The 17,747-nt window shown below is 47.1% G+C and overlaps 1 long non-coding RNA gene across 1 annotated transcript; it reads left to right on the top strand.

Moving 5' to 3' along the window:
- The first annotated feature begins 10,309 nt into the window (after positions 1 to 10,309).
- Positions 10,310 to 10,778, top strand: LOC116374775 (uncharacterized). Its single transcript, XR_004210714.1, has 2 exons — positions 10,310 to 10,551; positions 10,677 to 10,778. It is a non-coding gene; the product is annotated as an uncharacterized LOC116374775 (long non-coding RNA).
- The last annotated feature ends 6,969 nt before the right edge of the window (positions 10,779 to 17,747 follow it).

The raw sequence follows: 17,747 nt of genomic DNA, 5'->3' as shown, positions 1-17,747 counted from the left end.
TCGTTATATCCTGCCTGTTTGGCCCTGTCCGGGGGTATCGTCGGATGGGGCCACATTGCCTCCCGACCCCTCCTGTCTCAGCCTCCAGTATTTATGCTGCAGTAGAGTATGTGTCGGGGGGCTAGGGTCAGTCTGTTATATCTGGAGTATTTCTCCTGTCTTATCCGGCGTCCTATGTGAATTTAAGTAAGCTCTCTCTAATTCTCTTTCTTTCTTTCTTCTTTCTTTCTTTCTTTCTTTCTTTCTTTCTTTCTTTCTTTCTTTCTTTCTTTCTTTCTTTCTTTCTTTCTTTCTTTCTTTCTTTCTTTCTTTCTTTCTTTCTTTCTTTCTTTCTTTCTTTCTTTCTTTCTTTCTCTTGGAAGACCTGAGCCCTAGGACCATGCCTCAGAACTACCTGGCCTGAATACTCCTTGCTGTCCCCAGTCCACCGGGCCGTGCTGCTGCTCCAGTTTAAACTTTTCTGCTTGCGGCTATGGAACCCTGACCTGTTCACCATACCTGCTACTTTTCCCAGACCTTCTGTTTTCAACTCTCTAGAGACAGCAGGAGCAGTAGAGATACTCTGAATGATCAGCTATGAAAAGCTAACTGAGCTTTATTCCTGAGGTTCTGACCTGTTGCACCCTCGACAACGACTGTGATTATTATTATTTGACCTTGCTGGTCATTGTCACGCTCCTCTCCTTGTTCAGGCGTCGTTCAGCGATGGACATCACCGGCTTTCTAGCCATCACCGCTCCATTTTTCAGATATCAATTTGTTTTGTCTTGTCCCATACACACCTGGTTTTCATTCCCTAATCATTCTACATGTATTTAGCCCTCTGTTTCCTATCATGTCTTTGTGTGTAATTGTTTGTTTGGTGTTGTGGATTATTGTCAGGCGCTTTACTTTTGTCATGTTCCGTATTTTTGTCACGTTATTGTTTTTATGTGCTGTGTATTTTGGAACGGAATTAAAGTGCGCCTGTTCACTACACTCTGCTCTCCTGCACCTGACTTTGCCTCCCTTACACACCTTTGACAGAATTACACACCAAACCATGGAGTCAGCAGGAGCAGGTACCCCGGTTAGAGGAGTCGAGGAGCGCGTCCAGGAGAGCGACAAGGAACATTCGGCAATGTTAAGTCAACTTGGTGCCATGATGGAACGCGTTGTTCAAACCATGGACCGTTGGGAGAGACAGGGAGTCTCTCCAGCGCCTCGACCAGTACAACCGGGATTGCCTCCACCCGTCCCGTCCGGAGAGAATTCCAGTGGGATGCATCTCTCCCTTCCCAGGGAGTATGATGGAATGGCAGTAAAGTGCCAGGGATTCCTGTTTCAACTGGACCTCTATCTGGCCAGCGTGCATCCAGCTCCCTCAGGAAGGGAGAGAGTAGGTACCCTCATTTCCTGTCTCACAGGAGGAGCGCTGGAGTGGGCAAACGCCGTGTGGAGAGAGGAGGACGCGGCGTTGGACCAGTTCGAGGAGTTCACCCGTCGCTTCCAGGCCATCTTCGACCATCCACCCGAAGGTAGAGCGGCGTGAGAAAGGCTCTTCCATTTGAGGCAGGGGACGAGGAGCGCCCAGCATTTCGCTCTGGAATTCCGGACCTTGGCCGGCGGAGCAGGCTGGAACGCAGGGCCCTCATCGACCACTATCGATGCAACCTACGAGAGGACGTCCGTCGTGAGCTGGCCTGCAGGGATGCCACCATCTCCTTTGACCAACTGGTGGATTTGTCCATCTGGTATGATAACCTGCTGGTCACCCGCGGACGTCCAGAAGAGGCTCTGTCGGTGCCATCTTCCAGCATCACCACTCAGGTGCCCATGGAGTTAGGAGGGGCTGCTCATAGGGAGACTGGAGCAGGAGCCATCACATGCACCATCTGTGGCCGCAGAGGACACACTCTGCGTGCCGTGTTGGTTCTTCTGGGAGTCGAGGCAACAGACAGGGCACTCTGGCGTCACCCCAGGTTAGTTCGCACCACACTCATCCAGAATCCTCTGTTGATCAACTGTTTGTGCCTGTTTGTTTCCCTGAATTTTCTCCACATTCCCAGCATAAGGCGCTCGTCGATTCAGGCGCAGCTGGGAATTTTATCGATAGAGCGTTAGCCATTAGTTTAGGATCCCCATTTTTCCTGTAGTTAGACCCTTCCCAGTTCACGCTCTGGATTGTCGACCATTATGGTCCGGGATAATCAGGGAGGCCAACAGAGGGCAGAGGGCTCTCACGGGGTGGTTGCGAGAGTGCTCAGGGAGGTGTGTAGGGGTTGCTGTTGGTACTACCACGGCAGGGAAGGTCCAGACCAGGTCTCCCCCCCCCCCTGAGCGGAGACGGTGGCTATGGATACCTATGTCTTTGAATCCCTGCGTCATCCGCCTCCTCAAGTTTATTTTTTGTGAAGAAGATGTATAGGGGTTTACGCCCGTGCAGTGGCTATAGAGGACTCAATCAAATCACGGTGAGATACAGTTTGCCGCTACCTCTTATCGCCACGGCGATTGAGTCAATGCATGGGGCGCGCTTCTTTACGAAACTGGATCACGGGAGTACGTATAACCTGGTGCGTATCCGGGAGGGAGACGAGTGGAAGACAGCATTTAGTACCACCACAGGGCATTATGAGTACCTCGTCATGCCGTATTTGTTGATGAATGCTCCATCAGTTTTCCAATCCTTTGTAGACGAGATGTTCAGGGACCTGCACAGGGTGTAGTGGTGTATATCGATGACATTCTGATATACTCTGCTACACGCACCGAGCATGTGTACTTGGTGCGCAAGGTACTTGGACGACTGGTGGAGCATAACCTGTATGTCAAGGCTGAGAAGTGCCTGTTCTTTCAGCAGGCTGTCTCCTTCCAAGGGTATCGCATTTCCACATCAGGGGTGGAGATGGAGAGCGACCACATTGCAGCCATGCGTAATTGGCCGACTCCCACCACGGTAAAGGAGGGGCAGCGGTTTTTAGGGTTTGCCAATTACTACCGGAGAATTTTCCGGGGTTTTGGCCTGGTTGCTGCTCCCATTACCTCATTGCTGAAGGGGGGTCCTGTATTGTTGCAATGGTCGGCTGAGGCGGACAGGGCTTTTGGGCAGCTAAGAGCTCTGTTTACTTCGGCACCCGTGCTGGCCCATCCGGATCCCTCTTTGGCATTCATAGTGGAGGTGGACGCGTCCGAGGCTGGGGTAGGAGCCGTGCTCTCACAGCGCTCGGGTATGCCACCGAAACTCCGCCCCTGTGCTTTCTTCTCGAAGAAGCTCAGCCCAGCGGAGCTTAACTATGATGTGGGTGGACCGCGAGTTGTTGGCTGCGGTTAAAGCGTTGAAGGTGTGGAGACATTGGCTTGAGGGGGCTAAACAGCCTTTCCTCATCTGGACTGACCACCGCAACCTGGAGTACATCCAGGCAGCGAGGAGACTGAATCCCCATCAGGCAAGGTGGGCCATGTTCTTTACCCGCTTTGTGTTTACCCTATCCTACAGACCAGGTTCCCAGAATAAGACGGCAGACGCACTGTTCCGGTTGTGTGATACAGAGGAGCGGCCCATGGATCAGACTCCCATACCCCCGGCCTCCTTCCTGGTAGTGCTGGTCGTGTGGGAGCTGGATGTGGAAATTGAGCAGGCTTTGCGTGCAGAGCCCGCCCCCCTCCAGTGCCCCGTTGGGCGTATGTACGTTCCGTCAGCTGTCCGTGACCAGTTGATCTATTGGGCCCACACATCCCTGACGGTGCTCTGTCTGACTGGAAAGTACTGATGGCCCACCTTGGCAAAAGACGTGAGGGCTTATGTTTCCTCCTGCTCGTTGTGTGCCCAGTATAAGGCTCAAAGACACATGCCCAGAGGTAAGTTAATCCCTTACCCGTTCCACAACGACCTTGGTCACATCTGTCAGTGGATATCCTAACAGATCTTTCTCTTTCACAGAGAAACACTATGATCCTGGTCGTTGTGGATCGTTTTTCTAAGTCCTGTCATCTCCTCCCTCCTCCCTCCTCCCTCCCTCTGCCCGGTCATCCTATGGCCCTGCAGACTGCGGAAGCCCTGTTGACTCACGTCTTCCGGCACTACGGGGTGCCTGAGGATATAGTGTCGGATCGGGGTCCCCAGTTCAAGAGTTTGGAAGGCGTTCATGGAACGTCTGGGGTTCTCGATCAGCCTTACCTTAGGTTTTCACCTCGAGAGTAACGGGCAGGTAGAGAGAGTGTAAAAAATATATATATTTCACCTTTATATAATCTGGTAGGCTAGTTGAGAACAAGTTCTCATTTGCAACTGCGACCTGGCCAAGATAAAGCATAGCAGTGTGAGCATACAACAAAGAGTTACACATGGAATAAACAATTAACAAGTCAATAACACAGTAGAAAACAAAGGGGGGGTCTATATACAATGTGTGCAAAAGGCATGAGGAGGTAGGCAAATAACTACAATTTAGCAGATTAACACTGGAGTGATGAATGATCAGATGGTCATGTACAGGTAGAGATATTGGTGTGCAAAAGAGCAGAAAAGTAAATAAATAAAAACAGTATGGGGATGAGGTAGGTGAAAAGGGTGGGCTATTTACCAATAGACTATGTACAGCTGCAGCGATCGGTTAGCTGCTCAGATAGCTGATGTTTGAAGTTGGTGAGGGAGATAAAAGTCTCCAACTTCAGCGATTTTTGCAATTCGTTCCAGTCACAGGCAGCAGAGTACTGGAACGAAAGGCGGCCAAATGAGGTGTTGGCTTTAGGGATGATCAGTGAGATACACCTGCTGGAGCGCGTGCTACGGATGGGTGTTGCCATCGTGACCAGTGAGCTGAGATAAGGCGGAGCTTTACCTAGCATGGACTTGTAGATCAACCAGGATGTGGGCAAGTTTCTGCGGTCTTATTGCCAGGACCGGCTGGGTGTGTGGGCTGCGTTCGTGCACTGGGCCGAAATGTCACAGAACTTGCTTCGCCACTCCTCCACTAACCTCTCCCCCTTTCAGTGCGTATTTGGATACCAGCTGGTTCTGGCGCAATGGCATCAGGGTCAGACCGAAGCTCCTGCGGTGGATGACTGGTTTAGGCGCGCGGAGGAGACATGGGAGGCCACCCGTGTCCACCTCCAGCGAACCGCGTGCTGCCAAATAACCAGAGCGGACCATCAACTCAGTGAGACCGGGTCTGGCTCTCGACCCGTAACCTGCCCGTCACGTTCTGACCTTAGTTCTTTTTTTATGTCTTTGTTTTAGTATGGTCAGGGTGTGAATTGGGTGGGTTGTCTATGTTCCTTTTTCTATGATTTGGCATTTCTGTGTTTGACCCCGTATGGTTCTCAATCAGAGGCAGCTGTCATTCGTTTTCCCAGATTGAGAACCATACTTAGGTAGCCTGGTTTCACTTTGAGTGGTGGGTGATTGTTTCCTGTGTCTGTGTTTGTACCATACGGGACTGTTTTGATTTTCGTTTGTTCATTGACGTTGTTATTTTGTATTTTTGTAGTGTTCAGTTTTATATATTAAAATGGACACTTACCACGCTGCACGTTGGTCCGACATCTCTTACTCCTCGTCAGAAGAAGAGGAGAGTCGTTACACTGCCCCTCCGACTGCCCTGCGGAAGCTGGGTCCGCGGTTTGTGGGGCCCTTTAATGTCCTGAGGAGGGTGAATGAGGTATGTTACAGATTACAGCTTGCCTCTGATTATCGTATTAACCCCTCGTTCCATGTGTCTCTCCTCAGGCCGGTGGTGGCTGGTCCGCTCCTGGAATCTGAGATATGGGAGGTCCCTCCACCCCCTTTGGACATCGAGGGGGCCCTTGTGTACATTGTTCGTTCCATCCTAGATTCGAGGCGTCGGGCGGGGTGCCCTCAGTACCCCGTGGAATGGGAGGGGTAGGGTAGGGTCTGGAGGAGAGGTGCTGTGTTCCGGTTGCGGATGTTTTGGATCCTGAACTGCTGCGGGAGTTTCACCGTCGCCGGATCGCCCTTCACTTCGCACTCCGGGTCGTCCCCGAAGCCGGTGCCGGCGTGCCACCGGAGCTTCGCGTCAAGGGCGGGGTACTGTCACGACTTCCGCCGAAGTCGTTTCCCCTCCTTATTTTGGCGACGTTCGGCGATTGAAGTCACAAGCTTTTTAGCCATCAACTCTCAATTTTTTCATATATCCATTTGTTTTGTCTTGTCCCATACACACCTTGTTTTCATTCCCTAATCATTATATCATGTATTTAGCCCTCTTTTTCCCATCATGTCTTTGTGTGTAATTGTTTGTTTGGTATTGTGGATTATTACTTATGTCATGTTCCGTGTCTTTGGCACGTTATTGTTTTTATGTGCTATGTATTTTGGAAAGGAATTAAAGTGTGCCTGTTCACTACACTCTGCTCTCCTGCACCTGACTTTGCCTCCCGTACACACCTTTGACAGTCATCTATGAACATTTGAACATCTTGGCTATGTTCTGTTACAATCTCCAGCCGGCACAGCCAGAAGAGTATTGACCACCCCTCATAGCCTGGTTCGTCTCTAGGTTTCTTACTAGGTTCTGGCCTTTCTAGGGAGTTTTTCCTAGCCATCGCGCTTCTACATCTGCATTGCTTGCTGTTTGGGAGTTTATGCTGGGTATCTGTACAGCACTTTGAGATATCAGCAGATGTTTTTAATTTTTTTATTTCACCTTTATTTAACCAGGTAGGCAAGTTGAGAACACGTTCTCATTTACAATTGCGACCTGGCCAAGATAAAGCAAAGCAGTTCGACACATACAACGACACAGAGTTACACATGGAGTAAAACAAACATACAGTCAATAATACAGTATAAACAAGTCTATATACGATATGAGCAAATTAGGTGAGATAAGGGAGGTAAAGGCAAAAAAGGCCATGGTGGCAAAGTAAATACAATATGGCAAGTAAAACACTGGAATGGTAGATTTGCAGTGGAAGAATGTGCAAAGTAGAAATAAAAATTATGGGGTGCAAAGGAGCAAAATAAATAAATAAATAAAATAAATACTGTAGGGAAAGAGGTATTTGTTTGGGCTAAATTATAGGTGGACTATGTACAGGTGCAGTAATCTGTGAGCTGCTCTGACAGTTGGTGCTTAAAGCTAGTGAGGGAGAAAAGTGTTTCCAGTTTCAGAGATTTTTGTAGTTCGTTCCAGTCATTGGCAGCAGAGAACTGGAAGGAGAGGCGGCCAAAGAAATAATTGGTTTTGGGGGTCACCAGAGAGATATACAGTGCCTTGCGAAAGTATTCGGCCCCCTTGAACTTTGCGACCTTCTGCCACATTTCAGGCTTCAAACATAAAGATATAAACTGTATTTTTTTGTGAAGAATCAACAACAAGTGGGACACAATCATGAAGTGGAACGAGATTTATTGGATATTTCAAACTTTTTTAACAAATCAAAAACTGAAAAATTGGGCGTGAAAAATTATTCAGCTCCCTTAAGTTAATACTTTGTAGAGCCACCTTTTGCTGCGATTACAGCTGTAAGTCGCTTGGGGTATGTCTCTATCAGTTTTGCACATCGAGAGACTGACATTTTTTCCCATTCCTCCTTGCAAAACAGCACGAGCTCAGTGAGGTTGGATGGAGAGCATTTGTGAACAGCAGTTTTCAGTTCTTTCCACAGATTCTCGATTGGATTCAGGTCTGGACTTTGATTTTGTGTTGGCTAAGGGCAGTCAGGTCTGGGGAGAACCAAGGGCTATATCTGTTCCTGGTTCTAAATTTCTTGAATGGGGCATGCTTATTTAAGATGGTTAGGAAGGCATTTAAAAAAAAACAGGCATCCTCTACTGACGGGATGAGATCAATATCCTTCCAGGATACCCTGGCCAGGTCGATTAGAAAGGCCTGCTCGCTGAAGTGTTTCAGGGAGCGTTTGACAGTGATGAGTGGAGGTCGTTTGACCGCTGACCCATTACGGATGCAGGCAATGAGGCAGTGATCGCTGAGATCTTGGTTGAAGACAGCAGAGGTGTATTTAGAGGGCAAGTTGGTTAGGATGATATCTATGAGGGTGCCCGTGTTTAAGGCTTTGAGGAGGTACCTGGTAGGTTCATTGATAATTTGTGTGAGATTGAGGGCATCAAGCTTAGATTGTAGGATGGCTGGGGTGTTAAGCATGTTCCAGTGTAGGTCACCTAGCAGCACAAGCTCTGAAGATAGATGGAGGGCAATCAGTTCACATATGGTGTCCAGAGCACAACTGGGGGCAGAGGGTGGTCTATAGCAGTTGGCAATGGTGAGAGACTTGTTTTTAGAGATGTGGATTTTTAAAAGTAGAAGTTCAAATTGTTTGGGTACAGACCTGGATAGTAGGACAGAACTCTGCAGGCTATCTTTGCAGTAGATTGCAACACCGCCCCCTTTGGCAGTTCTATCTTGTCTGAAAATGTTGTAGTTTGGGATGAACATTTCAGAATTTTTGGTGGTCTTCCTAAGCCAGGATTCAGACACAGCTAAAACATCCGGTTTGGCAGAGTGTGCTAAAGCAGTGAATAGAACAAACTTAGGGAGGAGGCTTCTAATGTTAACATGCATGAAACCAAGGCTATTATGGTTACAGAAGTCATCAAAAGAGAGCGCCTGGGGAATAGGAGTGGAGCAAGGCACTGCAGGGCCTGGATTCACCTCTACATCGCCAGAGGAACAGAGGAGGAGTAGGATAAGGGTACGGCTAAAAACAATAAGAATTGCTCGTCTAGAACGTCTGGAACAGAGAGTAAAAGGAGGTTTCTGGTGGCGATAAAATAGCTTCAAGGTATAATGTACAGACAAAGGTATGGTAGGATGTGAATACAGTGGAGGTAAACCTAGGTATTGAGTGATGATGAGAGAGATATTGTCTCTAGAAACATCATTGAAACCAGGAGATGTCATTGCATGTGTGGGTGGTGGAACTAATAGGTTGGATAAGGTATAGTGAGCAGGACTAGAGGCTCTACAGTGAAATAAGCCAATAAACACTAACCAGAACAGCAATGGACAAGACATATTGACATTAAGGAGAGGCATGCTTAGTCGAGTGATCAAAAGGGTCCAGTGAGTAGTGAGGTTGGTTGGGGTCACGGTGATTTAGACAGCTAGCCGGACCATTGGTAGCAAGCTAGCATAGGATGGAGGTCTGTTATTAGCCACCTCGTGCGTTTCCATAAGAAGAGCTTCATAAATAAATTTGATTTGATTTATAAATACATTTAATTTGACAGACAGGCTCTATTACGGTCTGTCAGCTGCTGTTTTTGCTGGCCCTGTCTTTACCCTACTCATAGGACATGATGGACAGTGTGTGTGTCCGTGTCTTCAGTAATGTGTGTGTGCATGCGTTCTTAGAAATGCATGCGTGGTTGCAAACACATAAATGTGTGTGTGTGTGTGTGTGTGTGTGTGTGCATGTGGTGTGTGTGTGTGCGTGCATACCTGCAAACCTATCGTTAGTGGTCTGAGTGAAATGGATAAACTACTGTGATACTTCCAGGTGCCTCCAGAGGTGTTAGCCTATCATGTTCTGTGAGATTTTATCACTAATCACCTCTGCTGATGACACACAGAGTAATTATCAGGCTGACATGTAGCACTTAAAGGCTGACACTAACAGGTGCTGAGCCAGGGAGGCTTGCTGTTTCTAATGCTACATGTGGCGGTGATCTGCTTTTAATAGTGCAAACATAGAGGAGGTATGAATAGACGTGTTGCCATGACTCTTGCCCATTGTGCTGCATGTATTCACTGAGTCGACTATTGGACGACAACAACATTGTATTCTGATGGCCAACAGTAGTAGTCTGTTGAATGTGGCACTTGATAATCAACTGTATAATCATACTCATTGTGGAGTGATTGACCTGTGCTCAGCCACTCTCTGCTTGCAACATGATGCAGGCAAATTATGAGAAAATCAACTACTGCAATAGGGTGAAGGCAGAGGTTGAATATGAGTACAGGCAGAGAGAGAGAGGTAGAGAGAAGGAAAGAGAGAGACAGACATACAGTGGTAGGATCTTAATTTGATCCAGCAGGAAAATACAGACATACAGGCAGACTAGGTCCATAGAAATAGGCTGTTCCAGTGTTCTGGGTGGATATGTGGATAGGTAACTAACTTGGTGATGTCACAATGCCCCTTTACCAGGGAAGGAGAACTAGTTGTTATAAGGGAACATTATGAGGTAACATGTTGCCACGGAAACACACTTATGTCATAATCTCAGACCACATTAAAACGGTCATCAATCTCAGGTAGAGCGCATTAGCTACATTCGAACGATCTCCCAACCTATAACTGATTTGATTGATTACAACAGTACACTACCTTGTTGTGACATGGGTCAGAGACTAAGTGACCCTGTCCCTGAGGTATCCCATAGGGAGAAACCAAAGGAGACACAGGAACATAAAGATAAACCCAAGGAGAAGAGGATCCCTCAAGCCCTGACCTTTCTTCAGCTGTTTACACTGCTGAGCTGCGTCAAGGTGAAGAAAACACCCTTTGATCCCTCCCAGAGTGGTGATGGGAGAAAGGGAACAACGATAAACTATACAAACAACAATAATGACTCTGATACTGGTGAGTGTTAGGAGGTGTATATTGATTAGTGCTGCTACATTGTACACTATCTAGGCTTCACTTGGAAAAAAAACAGGTCATGTGTCTTAGAAATGTTTCACTTACAGGCTTGGGCTACTCTGCAGGTGACGTGAAAAGGATCAAGGACAAGAGTAAAGGAAAGGTTGGGGGAGAGAAACATTGCATTGAATCTCAGGACCACAAATGCAGAACGACACAGGAAAAAGGAAAATACATTAAACAAAGACCTAACTCGGTAAGACATCCAAACTTGCTTATAAATGAGTATTAACCAATGCATTTGACAACTGATAAGGAAAACACAGCATATTGTGTTGAATCTGATTCTTTGACATGGCTTGACAAATGTGATAATGTCACAATGCCCCTTCGGATGGGGTAGGCCCTAATAGTTATTAGGAAAAGTCTAAACAGAATCCATGGAATGTCCCAACTCTGACCTTTGACGTTGAAATTGAAATGGTTAAGGTAAGGCTTAGGGTTAAGGTAGGGGTTAAGGTTAGGGTTTAGGGTAGGGATGTCCCAAGGATCACGGACAGCACTACCCTAGTTATTATGGGTTAACATTTTGACATGGAAACACACTTAGGAAATACTATTTGTTGCCAATCAAGCTAGAGCTCATTGGCTACGTATATTCAACATTGATATTGTAGTTTGAAAACTCAGTAGATTTCTGACTGATGTACTGATTGCGACACTGAGATCTCCACTGAGGAGCAAGCAAAGGAGACCCAGCAGAAAGAGAAGAAGAAGAGCATCCATCCAGCTGTGGCGGCCCTGCAGCTGTTCACCCTCTTCTGCTGTGGTGGGAAAGTCAAGCTGAGGAAGACTCGTCCCTCTCAGAACAGACAGAGTAGAAAGGACCAGGACAAAGATAATGCATATGATACTGGTGAGTGTTATGGGGTGTCTGCTGATTAGATATAGAATGAGAGTGGCTCCACTTGGAAGAAAGTGTCTTCAAAATCAAAATGTCTAATCTACACAGGGTCAGACTTGTCTGGAGGTGATGTTACAACCAAAAGCTTCAAGGACAATATTAATGGAAAGGTGTGCAGGGAGAAAGACCGGACTGAAGTTCACCTGTTGAAATCATCTCAGGACCACGAACCCGTAAGTACAGAAACAGACAAGGGAACTAATTCAGGACAAAGACCTAACACTGTGAGACAACCAAACATGCTGTATCATATTTTATTGTGAGCAAAATATCTTTCCCATAATGCTGTGTTATCATTGGGTGTTACAATTGTGTTGTGCAGGAAAATCGAAGGACACCCCGGCAAGTGAAGACCCCTGTGGAGGAAATTTACATAAGACCTGACTCTCCGACTCTACCACGTGCTCACGTAAGTTACTGAAACCTAAATTACTATACGGACAGACAGAGATTAAAGCATCTAGACAATTTCCCCTCTGACCTCAACCTAACCACCCTTTTCCTCCGGGTAGAGCTCCCTCTCTCAGTTGTCCCTGGCTCGGAACCAGGACATCCTCCCGCTGGAGTGGCAGCTACCCGGAGTCCCTCTGACCACCTCGTCTATGGCAACTAGGACAGAGAGAACGCCATCCTCTACCAACACTTCGACACATGCGCAGATGGAAACACAGACATCAGATATGAACACAGACACACAGACCACTTCTACCTCTCAGAGCCAGATCTCCATGGTCTCATCGGAGACCATGATAGATCTTCACACGTCAGACTCCATTACCCAGACCTCCACTCTTGACATGGCACTGGCCCCTGAGAGCACTAAGGACATGATCACTACTGATGAGGATGTGAAGGATGACTCTGCTAAAGATTTGATCTCCACCCTAACAGACACCTCTATGGAGAAATCCATCAGTGAGACCAGCCTGAAAGACCTCATCGCTGAGTATGAAGATGACAATGAGCTGAAGGATATGGCTGCCTCCGCTACCCCTGCTACTGATAATGCCAATGAGGATGCAATGCTGCTTGAGATTGCAGCACTTTTTGACAGTGGAGACCGAGCTGCCTCTGCATCTCTGAAGAGCCAATAGGTCTAATAAACATTTCAATGTAGCAAAAGCTATACTTTGATCAATTAATAAAACATTTTATCTGCAGCAAATTTCCACTACTGTTGATATGTGACGCAGCATGTTTAGATTAGACCTATTTGTTTGAATTCACCAAAAATAATAAATATTACTGCCAAGGGAACAATCAAACTACTACAGGTAGGGGAGAGTGAATATATCAGCATAGAGTTCATTTGGACAATAATGATCCATAAGCATATTGCATTCTGTAATGTATGAAATAACATTCACCCACATCGAATACAAATCAGACGTGTTCTATTTTCCTCTATCTTCCCTCCCACATCCTGATGAGGTTTAGATCGTCATGTTATCCAGCCCTTAAACTGTTTAGCATTTTAATAACACCTCACAAACTCAGGGCCTAATTACCTTTGTTACACATGCATCAAATAGAGTCCTCCTGTCACCACATATCTGAGCCACCTGAAGATGCTTTGTTACTGGTGGGTTTCCAACAGATTACAGGGAGATTGGTTAAGTAAGTCAACCTAAATAAGGATGGTGGGAACATCCTCATACTACAGCACATCATTCTCTTTGCCTGTATTACAGGAGGGGAGGATATATTGGTGTCATCAGAGTAGTTGATTAGCACACATACTGTATCTTCCGGCGCCGACAGAGATGGCCGCCTCGCTTCGCGTTCCTAGGAAACTATGCAGTTTTTTGTTTTTTTACGTGTTATTTCTTACACTAGTACCCCAGGTCATCTTAGGTTTCATCACATACAGCCGAGAAGAACTACTGAATATAAGATCAGTGTCAACTCACCACCAGTACGACCAAGAATATGTTTTTCGCGATGCGGATCCTGTGTTCTGCCTTACAACCAGCGCCACGGGATGGTTCCCATGCAGCGACCCAAAAAAACGACTCAGAAAAAGAGGGAAACGAAGCGGTCTTCTGGTCAGACTCCGGAGACGGGCACATCGTGCACCACTCCCTAGCATTCTTCTTGCCAATGTCCAGTCTCTTGACAACAAGGTTGATGAAATCCGAGCAAGGGTAGCATTCCAGAGGGACATCAGAGACTGTAACGTTCTCTGTTTCACGGAAACGTGGCTCACTGGAGAGACGCAATCCGAAGCGGTGCAGCCAGCGGGTTTCTCCACGCATCGCGCGGACAGAAACGAACATCTTTCTGGTAAGAAGAGGGGCGGGGGCGTATGCCTTATGGCCAACGTGACATGGTGTGATGAAAGAAACATACAGGAACTCAAATCCTTCTGTTCACCTGATTTAGAATTCCTCACAATCAAATGTAGACCGCATTATCTACCAAGAGAATTCTCTTCGATTATAATCACAGCCGTATATATCCCCCCCCAAGCAGACACATCGATGGCTCTGAACGAACTTTATTTAACTCTCTGCAAACTGGAAAAGATTTATCCGGAGGCTGCATTCATTGTAGCTGGGGATTTTAACAAGGCTAATCTGAAAACAAGACTCCCTAAATTTTATCAGCATATCGATTGCGCAACCAGGGGTGGAAAGACCCTGGATCATTGTTACTCTAACTTCCGCGACGCATATAAGGCCCTGCCCCGCCCCCCTTTCGGAAAAGCTGACCACGACTCCATTTTGTTGATCCCTGCCTACAGACAGAAACTAAAACAAGAAGCTCCCACGCTGAGGTCTGTCCAACGCTGGTCCGACCAAGCTGACTCCACACTCCAAGACTGCTTCCATCACGTGGACTGGGAGATGTTACGTATTGCGTCAGCCAACAACATTGACGAATACGCTGATTCGGTGTGCGAGTTCATTAGAACGTGCGTTGAAGATGTCGTTCCCATAGCAACGATTAAAACATTCCCCAACCAGAAACCGTGGATTGATGGCAGCATTCGTGTGGAACTGAAGGCGCGAACCACTGCTTTTAATCAGGGCAAGGTGTCTGGTAACATGACTGAATACAAACAGTGCAGCTATTCCCTCCGCAAGGCTATCAAACAAGCTAAGCGCCAGTACAGAGACAAAGTAGAATCTCAATTCAACGGCTCAGACACAAGAGGCATGTGGCAGGGTCTACAGTCAATCACGGACTACAGGAAGAAACCCAGCCCAGTCACGGACCAGGATGTCTTGCTCCCCGGCAGACTAAACAACTTTTTTGCCCGCTTTGAGGACAATACAGTGCCACTGACACGGCCTGCAACGAAAACATGCGGTCTCTCCTTCACTGCAGCCAAAGTGAGTAAGACATTTAAACGTGTTAACCCTCGCAAGGCTGCAGGCCCAGACGGCATCCCCAGCCGCGCCCTCAGAGCATGCGCAGACCAGCTGGCCGGTGTGTTTACGGACATATTCAACCAATCCCTATACCAGTCTGCTGTTCCCACATGCTTCAAGAGGGCCACCATTGTTCCTGTTCCCAAGAAAGCTAAGGTAACTGAGCTAAACGACTACCGCCCCGTAGCACTCACATCCGTCATCATGAAGTGCTTTGAGAGACTAGTCAAGGACCATATCACCTCCACCCTACCTGACACCCTTGACCCACTCCAATTTGCTTACCGCCCAAATAGGTCCACAGACGATGCAATCTCAACCACACTGCACACTGCCCTAACCCATCTGGACAAGAGGAATACCTATGTGAGAATGCTGTTCATCGACTACAGCTCGGCATTCAGCACCATAGTACCCTCCAAGCTCGTCATCAAGCTCGAGACCCTGGGTCTCGACCCTGCCCTGTGCAACTGGGTACTGGTCTTCCTGACGGGCCGCCCCCAGGTGGTGAGGGTAGGCAACAACATCTCCTCCCCGCTGATCCTCAACACTGGGGCCCCACAAGGGTGCGTTCTGAGCCCTCTCCTGTACTCCCTGTTCACCCACGACTGCGTGGCCACGCACGCCTCCAACTCAATCATCAAGTTTGCGGACGACACAACAGTGGTAGGCTTGATTACCAACAACGACGAGACGGCCTACAGGGAGGAGGTGAGGGCCCTCGGAGTGTGGTGTCAGGAAAATAACCTCACACTCAACGTCAACAAAACTAAGGAGATGATTGTGGACTTCAGGAAACAGCAGAGGGAACACCCCCCCATCCACATCGATGGAACAGTAGTGGAGAGGGTAGCAAGTTTTAAGTTCCTCGGCATACACATCACAGACAAACTGAATTGGTCCACTCACACAGACAGCATCGTGAAGAAGGCGCAGCAGCGCCTCTTCAACCTCAGGAGGCTGAAGAAATTCGGCTTGTCACCAAAAGCACTCACAAACTTCTACAGATGCACAATCGAGAGCATCCTGGCGGGCTGTATCACCGCCTGGTATGGCAACTGCACCGCCCTCAAACCGTAAGGCTCTCCAGAGGGTAGTGAGGTCTGCACAACGCATCACCGGGGGCAAACTACCTGCCCTCCAGGACACCTACACCACCCGATGCTACAGGAAGGCCATAAAGATCATCAAGGACATCAACCACCCGAGCCACTGCCTGTTCACCCCGCTGTCATCCAGAAGGCGAGGTCAGTACAGGTGCATCAAAGCTGGGACCGAGAGACTGAAAAACAGCTTCTATCTCAAGGCCATCAGACTGTTAAACAGCCACCACTAACATTGAGTGGCTACTGCCAACACACTGTCAATGCCACTGACTCTACTCCAGCCACTTTAATCATGGGAATTGATGGGAAATGATGTAAATATATCACTAGCCACTTTAAACAATGCTACCTTATATAATGTTACTTACCCTACATTATTCATCTCATATGCATACGTAGATACTGTACTCTATATCATCGACTGCATCCTTATGTAATACATGTATCACTAGCCACTTTAACTATGCCACTTGGTTTACATACTCATCTCATATGTATATACTGTACTCGATATCATCTACTGTATCTTGCCTATGCTGCTCTGTACCATCACTCATTCATATATCCTTATGTACATATTCTTTATCCCCTTACACTGCGTATAAGACAGTAGTTTTTTGGGGAATTGTTAGTTAGATTACTTGTTCGTTATTACTGCATTGTCGGAACTAGAAGCACAAGCATTTCGCTACACTCGCATTAACATCTGCTAACCATGTGTATGTGACAAATAAATTTGATTTGATTTGATTTGATTTGATTTAATCACCTTGAATGGTGACAGAATAGAGAGCTTTGAAACTATTGAATTAAGTATTAAAATACCAGGTGAAAAATGCTCCGTTAGAAAAACATTTTGAGAATGTAGGTATTTTATGAATTGTCACAGGGAAGATTTAGTTCAAACTGCACTTTTCTGTCTCTGTCATGCCTGTGGTCTGCATGGATAATGAGCTGAGAGAAGCAGTAGTAGCAGCACATCGTTTACGGCTACAGCCAAGCTGTCCCTCACCTTGAGACACCCCCTAGTTGTACATGAGTGCACTCTCCACAATAAAGATCAGCCTGACATCAACATGCTGTTGACAAAGTAGACTTGGAACTAAATCTACATAACATAGATACTGTACATGTATGAAATTAAGCATGATGTTTTTGAGGATTGTTAATCTACAAAAGATGCAGAACATATTAACTCTGAAAGGGGAGGGAGAGAAGAGAGGGGGATGACTGGGAGAATATAGAGGAGAGACAGTAGGAGGGATGGTGAGATGTATCCATCTATGAATTCAAATATTAATCTACCCAATAAGGAGATCAAAGTGTCTGTCACCCAGATGTACACACAGACATGCACGTACACACAGACATGCACGTACACACACCTACACACACAAAAACACACACACACCGCTCCTCTATCCACATGAAGTGGTCAGGGCATCACAGTGATCTAGTTACAAGGACATTGAGAGAAGCCATTTCTTTCCTCTAGAGACTGTAACATTGATGAGGTCTCCAACAAGAAGTGGCCAGTCTATCCTCAGGGGGATACTACTGACAACACATTGAAAATGGGTGTGGTTATATCCTGCCTGTTTGGCCCTGTCCGGGGGTATCGTAGGATGGGGCCACATTGTCTCCTGACCCCTCCTGTCTCAGCCTCCAGTATTTATGCTGCAGTAGAGTATGTGTCGGGGGGCTAGGATCAGTCTGTCAGTCTGTTATATCTGGAGTATTTCTCCTGTCTTA

Source organism: Oncorhynchus kisutch, linkage group LG8 (assembly GCF_002021735.2).
Source record: "Oncorhynchus kisutch isolate 150728-3 linkage group LG8, Okis_V2, whole genome shotgun sequence".
Lineage (NCBI taxonomy): Eukaryota > Metazoa > Chordata > Actinopteri > Salmoniformes > Salmonidae > Oncorhynchus > Oncorhynchus kisutch.
Note: the sequence above shows the minus strand (reverse complement) of the source record. Positions and strands in the feature narration are given on the sequence as shown.